Source organism: Cervus elaphus, chromosome 9 (genome assembly GCF_910594005.1).
Source record: "Cervus elaphus chromosome 9, mCerEla1.1, whole genome shotgun sequence".
NCBI lineage: Eukaryota > Metazoa > Chordata > Mammalia > Artiodactyla > Cervidae > Cervus > Cervus elaphus.
The window spans coordinates 107745592-107762825 of record NC_057823.1 but is presented as its reverse complement, the minus strand read 5'-3'; the positions used below and the strand labels follow the sequence as shown (position 1 = coordinate 107762825).

The 17234-nt window shown below is 46.2% G+C and overlaps 1 long non-coding RNA gene across 1 annotated transcript; it reads right to left on the bottom strand.

Moving 5' to 3' along the window:
• Positions 1-1763: 1763 nt before the first annotated feature.
• Positions 1764-13627, bottom strand: LOC122700683. Its single transcript, XR_006342865.1, has 3 exons — positions 13604-13627; positions 2627-2629; positions 1764-1908 (listed from the first exon to the last, which is right to left on the bottom strand). It is a non-coding gene; the product is annotated as an uncharacterized LOC122700683 (long non-coding RNA).
• Between the last annotated feature and the right edge of the window lie 3607 nt (positions 13628-17234).

The following is a 17234-nucleotide window of genomic DNA, read 5'->3' as shown; positions in this document are numbered from 1 at the left end:
TGAAGCTAATAATGCAAACCAGCTAGAGTTCAATAAAAAAGACATTATTACCTTTAAATTATATCTAGCAGAGTAAATCATGTCAAATAACCTACCCAAACTTCAAATCTCGAGTCCTGACGTTAGGATGTCTGACAAATGAACCAGTGCTCTAGCTATGCTGCTAATTCTAAAACTCCCCCTGGATTTAAACTGAAATTTGGAAACACATCAGGATTGAATGGTTTGGGTGAATCACTGACTCTGTATGCTCATCAGTCACGACAAGCAAGCAAAGAAGAAAAATTAGGACCAAAAAAAAACCCTAATCAGTTTCAGGACACAAAACAAATTAAATTCCAACCAACTAACCAAAAAAAAAAAAAAAAGGGAGGAGACAGAAAAAAAAGAAAAATACACATTGAGGGATGAATGTTCTTGCTTGACTTTCTAATCTGATAAAAATTAAATTTTCAGGGCTTTATTTTGCACTGTAACGATGCAGACTGTGGGCTACAAAATGTCATCCTTTCCAATTTCTGATCAATACTATCTCATGGCCTTTCAGGATTAGCAGATACTACAATTGGTTTCTCAGGGACGTGACTAACAAGCAAGAGAATTGGACAGATGGCTTGAATGCAGATGGCTGCTTGAAAAGAGATGGTCTCACAGAATGTGTCAGATCTTATCATTTGCAGATATGATGACATTCTTTATTGGCGTGAAGGGAAGGAGGGAATATATTAGTCTGGATCCTTCACTTTGTCACTTTGAGGTTACAGGCAGGAAGCACATGGCCAATAGCTGGTGGCTTACGCTTGGCTGTGGTCCCCTTTCCCAGAGACCCAAGACATTTAGTCATCCTCCTTTGCTCTGTACGCAGGGGGTGGCCCTCCTCTCTGAAAAGCTGCTCTTAGAGGCTTGTTATGCTGAGACTTGGAACTAGTGAGCTTACCCTGACAGGGACAAAGGCTAAAAATAAGGGTGGTGGGAGAAGAACATGAAATAATGGTTTCTCTCCTTATCTATCATCATATAAGTATGCATTATTTTGTGAAGCAATCTTCTATAAAGGGCAGTTGGGAGGAACAGAGCAGGTATGTGGAAATGATTATTGCTTCAAAGCCAGGGATGGAGAGGAGGGTGACCAAGTGACTACATGGAGTTTAATATATCTTATTCTTCTTCTCATCCCATAAACCACTCTAATGGCAAAAAGTGAAGATGAGGAAGAGGAACCAAAGAGCCTCTTGATAAGAGTAAAAGGGGAGAGTGAAAAAGCTGGCTTAAAACTCAACATTCAAAAAACTAAGATCACGGCATCTGGTGCCCCCACTTCATGGCAAATAGATGGGGAAACAATGGAAACAGTGGCTGACTTTATTTTCTGGGCTCCAAAATCACTGCAGATGGTGACTGTAGCCATGATATTAAAAGATGCTTGCTCCTTGGAAGGAAAGCTATGACAAACCAAGATACTGTATTAGAAAGCAGAGACATAATTTTGCTGACAAAGGTCCCTCTAGTCAAAGCTGTGGTTTTTCCAGCAGTCACGTATGGATGTGAGAGTTAGACCATAAAGAAGGCTGAGCGCCGAAGAATTGATGCTTTTGAACCGTGGTGTTGGAGAAGAGAGAAGACTCTTGCAAGTCCCTTGGACTGCAAGAAGATCAAACCAGTCTGTCCTAAAGGAGATCAATCTTGAATATTGATTGAAAGGACTGATGCTGAATCTGAAGTTCCAGTACCTTGGCCACCTGATGCAAAGAGCCAATTCATTGGAAAAGACCCTGACGCTGGGAAAGATTGAGGGCAGGAGGAGAAGGGGATGACAGAGGATGAGATGGTTGGATGTCATCACCAACTCAATGGACATGAGTTTGAGCAAACTCCGGATGGTAGCGAAGGACAGGAAATCCTGGTGTGCTACAGTTCATGGGGTTGCAGACAATTGGACAAGACAGTGACTGAATAACAACAGCAATTTTGTATTGGAAACAACACAACTGGGGAGAAATAAGCAAGTATATGAGTAAATGTAATTTTCAGAAACATTTAAATAGCCAAAAGCAAAAAGATACAAACTACCTCCCAAAACTGCACCCTAGGAAACTTGCTTAAGTTAGTCCAAATGTTCATAAAAGTCCTTTAGGCTATTACATTGATCTATTCATATATAAATACTATTGTTTTGTAGTTTTTCAAAATAACTGACAGAAATCCATTTCCGCCTCACTCCTTTAGCCCCACTGCCCTCATTCACACACATACACCCTGTTGCGTGTCTTTGGGTTTATCTTATATATTCTCTGCATTTCCACTTTTTCCTGTAATCTGAGTCTCCCCACACATTGCATTCATAGATATTGTTTAACTAATTTCAGTTTTGTTCTCACCCATGTAAAAGCATCTATTTTCAGCAGACAAGTGCTCTTAGAATTGTGATAAAGGGCTCATATCTTAGGGCTAATTATTCAGGCATAAGTCTTATCATTCTCTAAAAATTCTCCGTCACATTAGTGTTAGACAAGACTTCATTGTAATCTACTATTTTTTCTGCTACATTTCTGGGTGGGTTTTGCCAAACTAATGAATGAGAAGATGCTCTATTTATTTACCTGAGGGCTTTCTACTAGTAAGTCACTATCTTACTGAAAACTATCAAAACCCTCTTTGATTAGTTCTTAAGACTTCTTGGTCCTATCCTATATCACTTAAAAATTGCTTGTTTCTCACTGGTCATTGAGAGGAAACAGATTATTTTGTAAATAACAATGTAATTTCTCATAAGTGAAAACAGAAAATGTTATATGCATATTGTCATTATGCATATTACAATATTTTGGATTTGAATGAGAAATTTTGTGGTGAAGTGGAAAGAAGACTGTATTTAAAGTCAGATCTGAGTTCTGGGGCCAGCAAGCTCTGTGACCTTGATTAAGTCATTTATCCTACAGGCCTCAGTTTTTGTAACATAAAGTTAAAAGGCTTATATCAGGTCAAGTTTTTTTCATGTTGCACATCTCACAGAAAGCTATTCTCATATAGTAAGGACTTTTCTTAAGTTCAATATTTCATTTCACTCAACTAAGACTCACTGAATGCCTACCTTATATTTGGGAAATAAGACAGGATAAATGATCCTGAATTCGGCATCAAGAGGAACAGAGAGGCAGAAGATACAGCAAAGGGGGTAAAGGATGGAGGAAATACAATAATAAGGTATAAATATTGAAGAACTAAAATGAAAGAAGAGACAGCATGGGTTAGAGCAATATTCGAAAAGATGATATAGGCATACCTTGGAGATATTGTGGGTTAAGTTCCAGACCAACACAATAAAGCAAATATTGCAATAAAGCAAGTCACACAAATTTTGTGGTTTCCCAGTGCCTGTGAAAGTTATGTTTATATTATACTGCAGTCTTTTAAGTATGCAATAGCAGTATGTCTTAAAAAAAAAAAAAAAAACAATGACATGTACAGTTGCTCAGCCGTGTCTGACTATGGCCTCTTGGACTGTAGCCTGTCAGTTTCCTCTGCTTATGGAATTTTCCAGGCAAGAATACTAGAGTAGAGTGCTGTTTCCTACTCCAGGGGATCTTCTTGGCCCAGGGATCAAACCCATGTATCTTGTGTCTGCTGCATTGGCAGGCAGATTCTTTACCACTGAATACATGCCTGAACTAAAAAACAAGTTTTTGCTAAAAAATACTAACCATTATCTAAGACTTCAATGAGTCATAGTAGTAACAAAGTTCACTGATCACAGATCACCATAACAAATACAATAATAATGAAAAAGTTTGAAATACTCTAAGAACTGCCAAAATGTAACAGAGACACAAAGTGAGCAGATGCTATTGGGAAAATGGCTCCAATAAACTTGCTAAATGTAGGGTTGCCATATATCTTCAATCTGTAAAAATGCAATACATGCAAAGTAAAATAAAGCAAAGCTCAGTAAAATGAAGTATGCTTGTATCTGAAATTTTTCAGGGGCTAATAAGAGACAGTTATCCAGATATTCAAGGAACCTACTGCATCTCAAGTAGAATAAATTAAAATAAACTTTAAAAAGTATATTACATTAAAATTGCTGAAAATTGGCAAAGAGAAAAAAATTTAAGCCAGAAAAAAAGTCAGGTCATATGCAAAGGAATAAGCTAGGCAGCTGATTTCTCAACATATCAACTGAATCCTGATAATAGTGGAATAAAGCCTTCAAAATACTTTTAAAGAAAAAATGCTTGCCAACCTGAAAGTCTATAACCTAAGAAATATCTTTCAAGAATGAAGTAACTAGATTTATCATGGTGCTCATTTTGTAATGTATATTGAATTGCTACATTGTACACTTGAAACTGGGTCGCAAAGATTCAGACAGGACTGGGCAATTGAATGACAACAGATACTTGAAACTGATATAATTTTCTAAGTCAATTACACTTCAATTAAAAAAAATGAAGGAAAAATAAAGCCATTTATATACCTAAGACAAACTAAAGGAAAGTAATTCTAGATGTAAGATCTGAAATGCAGGATGGAATAAAGTGAACTACTATTAGTCAATATGATAGTATAAGACAATAATAATGATGTTGTTTTTGTTTTTAAGCAGACTTAAAAATACACCATAATAACAAAATTCAAGAGGGGATAAATGGAATTAAACTTTGAAAGGAACTTGTATTATTGGGAGGAGGGTCAAGGTACTGGTTAACTTTAGACTTCAACAATTTAAATATGTTTGGTAAAATTTCTAGGATAACCACTAAAAGAAAGAAACAGAATGTGCTACTTTCCAATAAGTATAGGAGAAAACAGAAGACAAAAATTTATTCATTCAAGAATAAAAGGCTGAGAACATGAGGAACAACAACCCCTGAGCAGTCCTGACACCCAGCAGATAGTCTGAAAATACTGGCAGGATAAATGGCTGCATTCCCGAGAGAGAGAATGAATGAATGCACATGTCGACATCTCTGTACCGAGGAGAGCAGGTCAGAGGAAATCAGTTCCCAGATACCGCGTCATTTGGCGGTTGTGATTTCGAGATAAATGGATAAGCGAGGTTGCTAGAGACACAAGCATCAGTATTTGTCCTAACATTCACGCAGTGCCGTGAAGTCCTGCATGTGACTTCGCATCCCTACATGCACAAGCGGCATCCCCGTGAGGCGAGCCGGCGGAAGAGACAGCGTGTGCAGCCCACAGCCCTGATGTCTGTCTGGTGGCGCCTCAGGGCTTCCCCCTTCCCCGTGTGTTCAGGCAAAAGCCATTTTAATTGTTCACTTCATTTCAGCATTTCTGAATGCTACTCACCACGCAGGACTGCATTTTCAGACTGCCTTGATCAGTAAAGGATTTTCATGCTGCCCCCTTTACTAGATCCCTGGGCGGAACAGCTGCAAAACTTAATCTAGCTGTTGGTAATGAATTCATTCTCCCGATTAGTATGCAACTCAGGCAGACTAAGCCCAACTTTAAAGGAAAATGAGTGCTGATCTTTTAAAAGGGAGGGAATATGGAGCAGCCTGATCCCTGAGAGGCTCCAAGAGATTGAAGTTGTTCAAGTCTCACCCCCGAGCCTTCAGAGAGGAAAGCCACACAATCAAGTGGTGATTTGACTGTCCTGTCAATCAAAGATGCTGCAGCAAACCTCACTCATTCAAACTGATTAGCCAGAGGGACTCATCTTAGGCTGGTTAAAAGAACACTGCTCTAAAAACCAGCAGCTCCACTCAGCCTCTTCATCTTTCTGGGCCTCAGTGTACTTGCCTATGAATTAGGATGAGTTCGAATACAATCATCCACAACCTTGGTTCTCCAACTGTAGAGTGCATCAAAATTACCCAGCGAGCTATCAAAACACAGACTTCTGGGCTCAGCTCCAGGGTTCTAGCTGTGGCGCTTCTCAGGAGGGGCCTGAGAAGGTACTTTTCTATCAAGTTCCCAAGTGATGCTAATGTTTCTGGTACAGGGACCACACTTGGAAACATGGATCTATACAGCCCTTTTTAGCCTTATTGTTATTCTCCAGAGTGGCGTAAAATTCAAATTATGGAATTGTGCATTTAAATATTAAGTTTATACATAAAATAAGTTTCACTCATCTTTATAAGCACATGTATTATCAGATCATACTGATACACTGTAGTTAAAAACCATTTGTAATTACTCTCGCTGTTTGCCTTTAAAAGTTAACAGAAGACTTGGCACATAATTTATTTTTCTCAGCAAGTGAACATTTAATAGGCAACCTCTCAATAAGCAGTAAAAGTGGACATTTACGTGTTCACGGGTACCAGAAAGAAATACTCAATTTCAAAACTATGCTTGCTTGACCAGTTCCTTACTTCTAGAGTGCATTTATTCCTTTGGATAAAGACTTTAGTTCTATTAAAAGGCAAATGTCCCAGAATATAACGAAAAAATAATGAACTCTTACCCATCAATTGCCTATTACTGCAAGTGATTTTATCAGAATATTTCACAAGCCCCAAATGGGACAGGAGGCGGAAGGTGGAGGCATAGAGACGATCCACCAGAAGAGGTGGCGTCACTGCAGGAAAGGGTGACGCGGGTCAGGAAGGGGCAACGCTAAGGTCCCCAACACCAGCGCTTTGCCTGAGTCTTGACTTGGCTCTACATTCAGCAAGGCCTTGTCCCCAGTGGGGAAAGGTGGGCCCAGCGATCGTTAGTTCACGATGTGCGATCCAGATGAATGAAGTGCCATGGATTCAGATTTGCCTAATAACAGACGGTGTGCCGTAAGTTCCCTACAAACAAGCCTTCAAGCTGCAAACCTTCAAAGACGTGGATGTGGATTCACATGTCCGACCGTGTAAGTGAGTCCATGGGTCTGGTGTGCGCTGTCGCACGCGTGCACCCTCTACAAGCCGTTGTGCTTTTGTATGCTTGCCGTGCAGCGCCGTACAGAAGACAGGAGTACAGCGTCCTCACTTCAAGCCCAGGATGTCCAGAGCAAGCATAAAAGCAGGGTGATATAACCAGTATCGCCAAGAAGCGCCGGGGATGGAGCCCCAGAGCAAGGACAAAGAGAACTGACAGGAGACCCGAAGAGACTCGGCAGGAAACGGCCAGGGGTGTCCTCTACGGAGGAGGCACTGTTAGATTTGGGGACACGGGCCCCAAACGTACACTGGTACACGAAGGTTGTAGCAGACTTTCAGAACACAACCCAGAGCTTCCACGTCATCTAAGATGAGAAAAAAGAGAGCTAATACCCAGACATCACCGGATCCTGTTTTCAAGAGGGTAGGTGATAATAACAAGCAGAATGAAATTTAGTATCTGTGTGTCCTCCCAAGTACTTATAACCTTGCTACTTGTTTATTTCTAACTGGAAAGAATCAGAACATTTCAGAACTCCCAGGGACTGCAAAGTCAGGCTACCTACCCACTTGAACCAAAAAACACTCTCTGTTACAAGCAAGGAAAATTTATGAAAGGGAAAGAAGCAACATGTCGAGCATAGAGGGAATCAGAGGAGAGTGCCTAAATCAGACACTGAAAGGGCGGGTTCCCATAAAAGAGCATCACAAAGGCAGGCCTGCGTGCGGCTAACAGAGATGGTATACTGTGCGATCTTGCCGCGACGTTGCAGCCACTGAGCATGTCATCAAGGCAAGGTCTATTTCCAAGACAGCAAAATGAGCAGACATTTAATTTGATTTCAGTAAATATGGATTAGAAGCCCTGCTGCTACCTAGCTGCTCTGAAATTAGATACCAGTGACGCAGTCCCAAGAAGGATGACTTTAACTCTGGGTGGCAAAGCCTTTGAGCTGCTGAGTCAGAGGGACTCTTCCTGCCAGCTGCCATTTTGCATTCTACACAACTCTGCCACCACCATATGAAGCCTGCGGGGCTGTAGATACCGGTCATGGCCGCCGGCTGTGCAAGGCCTTCGGCGCTGGAGCTCCAGAGTTTAAACCCAAGCTCTGCCACTCACGGACTCTGACTTTGGGCAACAAGTCTAAACACACACTGCCAGCTTCTTCAGCCATAGACTGAGATAATGCCAGTATCACCCTGTGACATCGGAAGAATTAAATTATTTAAAGACTGCTCCATGTAAGGCATTTAAAACCGCGCCTGGCACAAAGTAAGTGCTAAATATATCTTAGCTATTAAAGTTGATCATTTCTGCTGTCTTTCTTCTCTAAGTCTTATCCACATTAGGAAGTGTATGTTATGAGCTGCCCTTGGGAATGAAAATTCTGATTCAAAGAGGAAGCAAACTCATTCAGAGAGAAAACTCTGTCCTTAAAATACGCCAGCATATAAATTTAAAGTGGATCACTAACCAGGACCCACTGCAGGGCACGGGGAAGTCTGCTCAGGGTTACGAGGCGGCCTGGATGGGAGGGGAGTTCGGAGGAGGACGGATACACGTGTGTGTGGCTGAGGCCCTTCACGTCCGCCAGCACTGTCACACACTGCTAGTCGACCGCACCCCAGTACAAAACAAGCACTTTTAAAAAGATAAATTAGTAACTGTCCTCCAATTGTGTATATTTTTCCTGCGTATGGTATCAAATGTCTACTATTTTTGCATTCATAAATAGCATTGCTGAACATTTTAGAAAGCCACGCCAGCACCCAAGGGAACGGGTCCCTTTGGTGCACACACACGAGAGACGGGACCAAAACGGAGAGCTCTCCGCAGGCTGACGGCAGCCCAGCGCCAGAGCACCGTCCCTGCAGCGGCCTGCCCGCCTGTCCAAGCGCCACCCGGGGTCCTGGGGATAAACCACGTCACAAAATACGGTGGAGGCGGCTGGGATCTGCCCCGGGGTCTTACCGCCTGTCCACAGCAAAGGGGAGACCGTGTCCGCAGGCTGGCCCTGTGCTGCTGGCCTGGGGGTCGTTATCCACACTAGTTCTGACCGTTCTGTCCCTCTCCCTAGACCGCTCACGGTGCATTGTTTTCTGTCTGGGTTCAATGTCCCACAGACTGTATGATTCACGTTGTCAGTACTAACTGCTGCCCGCAGCTTAGGACTGTCCCGCGCTGCTCCAACACGAACGCCAGCTCTGGGCTTCCCAGGTGTCTCAGCAGTGAAGACTCCGCCTGCCAACACAGGAGACCCAGGTCCCACCCCGAGTCGGGAAGATCCCCCGGAGGAGGAGATGGCAACCCACGCAGTATTCTTGCCCGGAGAATCCCCATGGCCAGAGGAGCCTGGCAGGCTGCAGTCCTTGGGGTCACAAAAGAGCGGGACACGCCTGAGTGAACAACAGCGCTAAGTCTGCGAGGCAGACACTGCCCTCATCCGTCATCCCAGAGCCCCAGGAAAGGATGGGTGAGGGTAAGTAAGTGTCCCGAGTCTGCGGAGCTATGCAGCAGCAGCTGTGGGATTGATCGTGTGTCCACAGCCCGTAAGGCCCCGGCTCCTTCACCACGCTCTGCTCTCCCGTACCCCGTGCAGAGCCGACCCCCTAACGCACGCTGCTGCTTCTGAGAGTGGCCTGGGAACACCTCTGCGGTGGATGCGCGTTGTACGGTCCTCACAGCGGCGGTGGGAGTCATCTTCATGAAACCTGCTTCTTGTAGCCCAAGCAGCCCCCCAGGCTTCCACTGGAGAGAAGGCTCCTCCTGTCTGCTGTTGAGTATGATCAGAAGCACCCTCCTCTCTGATGAGGGCTAACGCGGGCGCTGGGTCAACCAGAACTAGGTTCAAACCCCGCTCTGCCACTTACCAGTCACAGCCCTGAGCAAAGCTGCTTGGTCTAAACTGTTCTGAAGACGAGGATGTTCGTGCCCAGCAGGTCTCCGAGTATGGGTTAGGTGAGCAGAGCTCTGTCAGGCGCCTGGCATGGTGCCTCAAGCTGAGAGTACCGGCCACACCCCCGCCAGCAGGAGAGGAGGGCGCATGCTGCTGACCGCAGGACCCCTGCCCCCAAACATGGAGACTTATCACTCCCTGTCCTTCCCCTTCAACCCCCCAAATGCCCAGCTGGCCCAGCTGGTACTGTTCATCCTGAAACTTCAGTCCAGTTCAGGAAGGTTAACAAATCTCTATCAAGAATAAGACATTTAAGAGTAAAATCTTACTTTTTTCCTATTCATTATGCTCACTCAATTCACTGAACATTTATTGATCCTAGGTACTGATTTGTTGGGGGTCTATATTGAACTGTGGTGTTGGAAAAGACTCTTGAGAATCCCTTGGACTGCAAGATCAAACCAGTCCATCCTAAAGGACATCAGTCCTGGGTGTTTATTGGAAAGACTGATGCTAAAGCTGAAACTCCCAATACTTTGGCCACCTCATTTGAAGAGCTGACTCATTGGAAAAGACCCTGATGCTGAGAGGGATTGGGGGCAGGGGGAGAAGGGGACGACAGAGAATGAGATGGCTGGATGGCATCACCGACTTGATGGGCATGAGTTTGAGTAAACTCCGGGAGTTGGTGATGGACAGGGAGGCCTGGCATGACACAATTCATGGGGTCACAGAGAGTCAGACATGACTGAGCAGCTGAACAAGAATCACATACATATAACCTGTTGTTTACACATATATAAAGTTTATTTGTGTATTATCATGATGTATATACACAAATCACTTACATATGTTTGGGTCTATATGTTTATGTGCACATGTATGCATACCTGTGTGTTTGTTTACATCGATATATACACATGTACATAATTTCAAAGGATTCTAAAATGTCTTCCCCAAGACCTCTTCTTAGGAACCTAGGGCAGACCAGGGATTTCAAAAGGAGCTTCCCTGTGAGTCAGTATTAAAACAACCGGCCTGTCCTTTGTGGAATCAATGGTCTCTTTATTATCTCCTCAGGCTGAACTTGGTGGTAAGGCCACACGATCCTGTTGAATCAGCTCAATGCGTTCCTTTAAAGTTTCCCACTGACGTGACTGTAAGTGAGCGCGTGTCGGATCCCGCATGTTGGCCGTGTCCTGGCCCCCCAGCTCTAGCTCCCTGCTGGCCCCCAGCCTCCCCCGCCTCCCAGCCTTCACGGGGATGCTCACCATCAGGCCCTGGTGCTGTCTACCCATCTGCAGCTCTCCTGAGTCAGCACTGACCTCAGAATGGCCAGAGCCCGGGCATTAAAAGTCAAGCCCCACATAGTCCACCTACCGGCATAACTAACGCCCATTAACCTCACCTGAAATCATTCCGTTCAGAAAAGGCAGAGAGCAAGCTTCAGTTCATTTACGAGAGTTAGCCGGAGCCCTCCAGGGCAGCGCCCAGACTGTCTCATGAAGCCTGCAGTGAACCAAAGACTGTGCAAAGGCCACAGAATTTATTTCTACTAGACTTGTCTCCTGATCTACAGGGAGCTATAATGGCAAATAGCAGGGGCTTGAATATTTTACAAGAAAAGTTTTCTACTCGCAGTAACTGAGCTGTTCAAGCTCTCCATCTTTCTTGTCTCCTCTGCTCCTACATGTTCCAGCTCTTGACCACACACGCAACTTCTGTGTGTGCATGTGTGTTCAGATGTTTGAGAAAAAAATTTCAAGAAGACAAAAATATAAGGAATACAACAAACAATCCGACAACATGTTATTGTTAACTGTTAGAACAACAACACTGACTATTGCTAAGCATTTTATCTCATACACTTTGGATTTTTTATTTTGTAAAATAAAAACAGACCACATTGTGGTTTTCTTTGACCATCTTCTCCCAATGCAGAGACATCCATTAGCATAAATTGCTTTTATGCTATAAGTATATATGCATGTATGTTAAGTATAAGTGTATATGCCATAAGTGTATACTTCTGGTCCATTTTTTATTCTTTAACATACACACAAATGCCTATTAAAATGTATTAGTATATAGTGTGTGTATATATATATACATATTAAAGTTACATGAACAGCATCATGCTATACTATTTTAGAAGTTGCTGTTTCTACTCTATGGTGTGTTTCAGTAACATATCCATGTTATGTGCAGATCTAATTGATTTTTCTTAATTTCCAGGATAAGGTCACAGGACACGTTTATGTAAGAAAAATTAAAATTGTCCATTTTATTACCAAGTGGTACAAGAAACTAGGGACTCCAAATTTCAATCAGCATACAGCAGTGGCCTTGAAAGAAGTGTCCAGTTAATATTGATCAAATTACTGTGCTCATCACACCTCACCCTAAGCTAGACGAATTAAAATCACAAAGGGGCAGCTACCATTACCAAATTCACAAATGAGTAGGAAATGCAAATCTAGCACTTGAAGGAAACAAAAGATAAGAGTAATTAGATTCTTAAGGGTGTTGCTTTGAAGGACAAAATCAATTCAGAGCTGGGAAAGATCTCTGAGCAGGTGTAAAGAAGTCTTGGAAGAGGCAGAAGTTGAGATAGGTAGTGAAAAGTCAGAAAAAGTTCAAACACCATGAGAGGCTAGGAAAGGCAGAAAGGATTGGGGCTTGTGAAAACAAGGTTGGAAGGCTGGAATAAGTAGGGAGTGAGCAGGATAACCCCGAAAGGAGAGCAGCGGCTGGAGGAGGAGGGTGCAGTGAGCAGGAGAAGCCTCAGCTGGAGGACAGAGCTCTGCCTGTCCGCATGGAACCCCCCAGCACCTCGCTCCGAGCCCTCCAAGCCCTCCAAGCCCTCCAGGCCCTGGCAGCGCCGACACACTCCCTCTGCAGGGCGCCCCTTCTGACGGCTCTGGTCTGCAGCTTTCTCAGGCGGCACACCCACAAAGCCCGCACCCCGTCAGTCCAGGCGGCCCGTCTCACTTGCCACTTCAAGACCTTGGGCTTCCTTCAGCACAGGATTTGTCAACCTGGCTTGTAATTACGTTATCTTTCCCACTGAATTATGAACTCATTAGGAAAAAGGACTTTGACTTACTTATCTTTTGTGTCCAGACTGCAGCCCAATACCTGCTCCACAGAGGTATTCAAGCGGTGTTTGCATGAAAGCTTAATTATTGATTAAATCAAAGAATTATGGGTGTTCACTTAACTTTATGTATTTTTAAATATTTATATGCAAATATTACTCACATAGGCTAAAAAGAAATCAATATTTTGATGCCTATTGACTTTTAGAATACTTCCTCTGAGAAAAGACAAATTGCAACTGGTAGCAATATAAAATACTATGCAAGATAAATCAGAGTTCTCCTTGTCCGGCAAGTCTTCAAAACTCAAAACCTTTTCATCTGCAGAAAGGAAAAACTATGAGCGCTTTGATATAACTGACTGGGACACTTCAATCATGCCATCGCTGAATGGATGTGACATCAGCAAGGCCCATTAACAAATTCCGCGAAATGAAAATGGAACTTGGGTAATAAAGTCTAACCTTTATAAAGTCTAACTTAGCCTCTAAGTCGTGTCCGACTGTTTGTGGTCCCACGGACTGTTCCCCGCCAGGCCCCTCTGCCCATGGGACTCTTGGAGTTTGGTCGGGTTTCACCAGCTCACAGGGTGCTGTGCGTGGAGGCCCGGCTCTCCCAGCGTTTCAGGACGGAGGCACCGGTGCCAAAGGGCTGTGACTACGCCTCCCTAGTGCCTCAGCTGGTAAAGAATCCGCCTGCAACGCGGGAGAGCCCGGTTCAATTCCTCGGTTGGGAAGATCCCCTGGAGAAGGGAAAGGCTACAGTTCACGGGGTTGCAAAGAGTCAGACACGACTGAGCCACACACACACACCCGCTAAAGGAGGCTAAAAGGACACACAGACAGACAGACACACACACACATACCCCGCCCCAACCCCCACTAAAGAAGGCTTAAAGGTCAACGTGTGGCCAGCCAATCACTGTATAATCTCCACACCTGGCTCAGGCTTACTGAGTGCTAAGGGCAGGGATGTCTATCCCCTCAAAGGTTGATTCAAGTTCAAGCTATGCTTTTAGACAGTGGCTGCCATAAAAACCCATGAGGTGCTGAAGCCTCGAGAAATGGGCCCCCGCAGCATGACTGCGTAGAAAGCATGGTTGTTGTTGTTTAGCCTCTAAGTCTTGTCCGACTGTTTGTGGTCCCACGGACTGTTCCCCACCAGGCCCCTCTGCGTATGGGACTCTCCAGGCCAGAACACTGGAGTGGGGTGCCACTTCCTTCTCCAGGGGGCCCTTCTGACCCAGAAATGGAACCTGAGTCTCCTGCCCTCAGAATGAGGGGCGGGGCAGGGAAGAAGACGGAAGAGGGATTTGTCGCCGTGAACGATTCTCAGGAGATGTAAGTAGAGCCCGGGTAATAAAACAAGGCCTAGCTTTTCCTTTCCAGCTTCACGTGGTCACCCGTGCAGAGACCTCGCGCCTGCCGCTCGGCTCCCAGAGAGGCCACTGCGCTCAGCACTCCTGTTGGAGCGTGATCGCGGGGAGCCGCCCGGCTGGGCCTTGGAGGCTGCCCAAAGGGCCCTGAGGACGCCTTCCCCACCGCTGCACCGGAAGCGGCTCTTCCAGCATCCGGTCCACTCGCTCTGCCCCGTTTGGCTTCCGCCGCTGCTCAGGAGATGACACTGTTAGGGTCCTACGTTGAACTGTTCCTCCTCTGTGTCCTCCGTGGAGGCAGAGACGTCATTTCTACACCCATATCCTCGCCACAGAAAACAAACATGGGTGAATAAATGGACACACACAGGCACGGTCTCATGTAATGCTTGCAAATGCATCAGCGTATGGCCACGTCCTGGGGAAGGCAATCACGGCCCAGTAGCAACACCGACTGCCGGGATCGGCCGGTTCCTCTCCTGCGCTCTTGGTCAGGACGGTGGTCCCTCTGCTCTTGGCTCCACACTCAGCCCGCGGCCCTGGCCACACCCGGACATCCCGCCCTCGGGAATGCTACTAGCTCAGTCACTGCCGGCGGGCAGAGGGCGCGCCGTCCCTGGGACCCCTGCCACCTTGCAGCCCACCAGAGTCGCGTCCAGGTCAGAGAGGTACCCGAAGCTCAGTTCAGCAGACATTCGTTCCGTCTCTCCATCTCACGGGGCCGACTGAGCCGCCACTGTCCCCCCTCCCAGCTCTTTCCTCCTTGATCTTTTCTGGGCAGACTCAAAGATGCAGGCCCAGATGGAAGAGGGAATTGTAAACAGATCATCTCCTTTGATGTCTTTCCCCAGCTGCCTACACTCTTCCACAAAAAGGCTACCTCCTTCTGCCAGAAACCTCTCGGTGGCACCTGACCTTCTGCGGTTTGATCTTTTCTCAGCCTATCTCTGCAGTTCCCTCACACCTGCTTGTCCCTTTCAGGGTCTGGAATACTGATTTATTCTGAAAGAGCCCCATCAGCCGTGTCCGCTGTGCTCCATAAGTTAATCAATAACCGAGACCAGCCCAGCAGCGGATCAACTGACATTCCCCTTCCACTCAGACCAGCCTTCCAGCTCTGCCTCACCCGGGGTTAGGAGGTCGTGGAGCTCCAGGGCCTGGGAGGGGCAGGGCGCGCCAGGAAGCAGAAATGCAAGTGCAGATCAATCGATCTGCAGAAAGTAGGGTGAACCCAGCCTCCTTTTGAGAAGAAACCTTTCCTCTGTTAGCTTTTTCAAAGGGAAACACAGAAAGAAACATTCAGGCTGCTTCCACGCCCCTATTTCCACGGAGCCCTGAGCATCCTGTGAAGAGACATGCTAGGTAGACACTTCCACCCAGCAGAAGGGACTCTTGCAGGCACCGTCTCCCCTTGACTTCTCCAAGCCTGCAAGCTGTGGGCTCCCCAGGCTTTTCACCGCACTGTCTTCAAAACCGAGAATTTCCCTCTGTGCCTAGCACCTTCAGGCTCAGGGCTGAAGCAGCTGCATCACGCGTGCAGGTACTAAGTCAGTGTCCCCCCGGCGCGTTCCCGTTCCTTCCCTCATCAAAGCCCTAGCCGGCTCCGGTTCACTGCCTCAGGGCAGGTACACTACACAGTGCAAAATCAGGAAGCCTGCCAGCACCTCGGCTTTGTGCTTCCTCAACCCCGAGCCCCTGCGGCAGAGAGAGCTGCGGGGGAAGTGGGGGGCTCGCAGAAGTCGGGAGGGCAGCGGGGGTCTCCTGGGCTGGGGAGGGGAGACAGCTCAAGGACCAGGGAAATGGGAGAGCACCCTAGTCCTGCTCCGCGATGGTGCTGGGGGGCCCAGGACCTCGGAGTGATGGGACCACGGCACCCAAGGGTGGACCCTCGCCCCAGACGGTCTTGGCTTCATCAGAGCTGCCCACAGCCCTGTGATGTGGGGACAGAAAACCACCACGTGTCCGAGACGGCGAGAGTGTGGGTGGTGATGACGCCAGCAGTGAACACGGTGAACTTACAGAGACTCTGGGGGTCTTGCAGACGTCCTATAAGCCTGCCTCTACCCCTGGCTTTGGTTCAGTCCCAAGAGAAAGGAGGAGTCCCAGCGACAGAGAGGGGATGTGCCCCCAACTGAGCAGGAAGTGGGCACTCCGTCATAAATCAACTTGGCCTTCAAAAAAGTGGTATTTTTTTCCTCCCATGGAGTCTTTTGGAATGGGGTTCACACACAGCTTCAGACCATCCTCCTGGCTTTTCAACCTGCTTTCACCCAGACTCTCTCCCATGAACCTGCTCAGACGCAGGTCAGATCCAGACAGATACTAGGGTATCGCAGCAAACCCGGCTGCAGGCTCCTGCTCATCTAGGGGGAGAGGAGGCTTCTTCAAACAGACACCTTAATTCACTAAGGCTTGCTGGGTTAAGTGGTCCATTTTTCCTTTTACTCATATCATGTAGAAACCTTGAATCAAGCATCCCCAGAACTCAGCTAATGTCTCCCCAAAGCAAAAGCTCACAGTCAGCCAACTCCTTCCTCCTCCTCTACACAGAATCCCTTTCCCAGGGATTCTCCATCAGAAATGTCCTTCAGATCTTTCCTCTCCTCTTTGTCTGCTGCTGCTGCTGCTAAGTCACTTCATTTGTGTCCGACTCTGTGCGACCCCATCCCTGGGATTCTCCAGGCAAGAACACTGGAGTGGGTTGCCATTTCCTTCTCCAATGCATAAAAGTGAAAAGTGAAAGTGAAGTCGCTCAGTCATGTCCGACTCTTTGCGACCCCATGGACTGCAGCTTACCAGGCTCCTCCGTCCATGGGATTTTCCAGGCAAGAGTACTGGAGTGGGGTGCCATTGCCTTCTCTGCTTCTCTTTGTCTACACAGCCTTATTTAGGACTTTATAATCCTTGCTAATAACTATCTTAATTAATACAGCATGGCAAACATTTCATGAGTATTTAAATGAACACGTGATAACAATGAAGTAAAGAACCACACAGTCATGCTTTTATTACCCCTCACTTATAA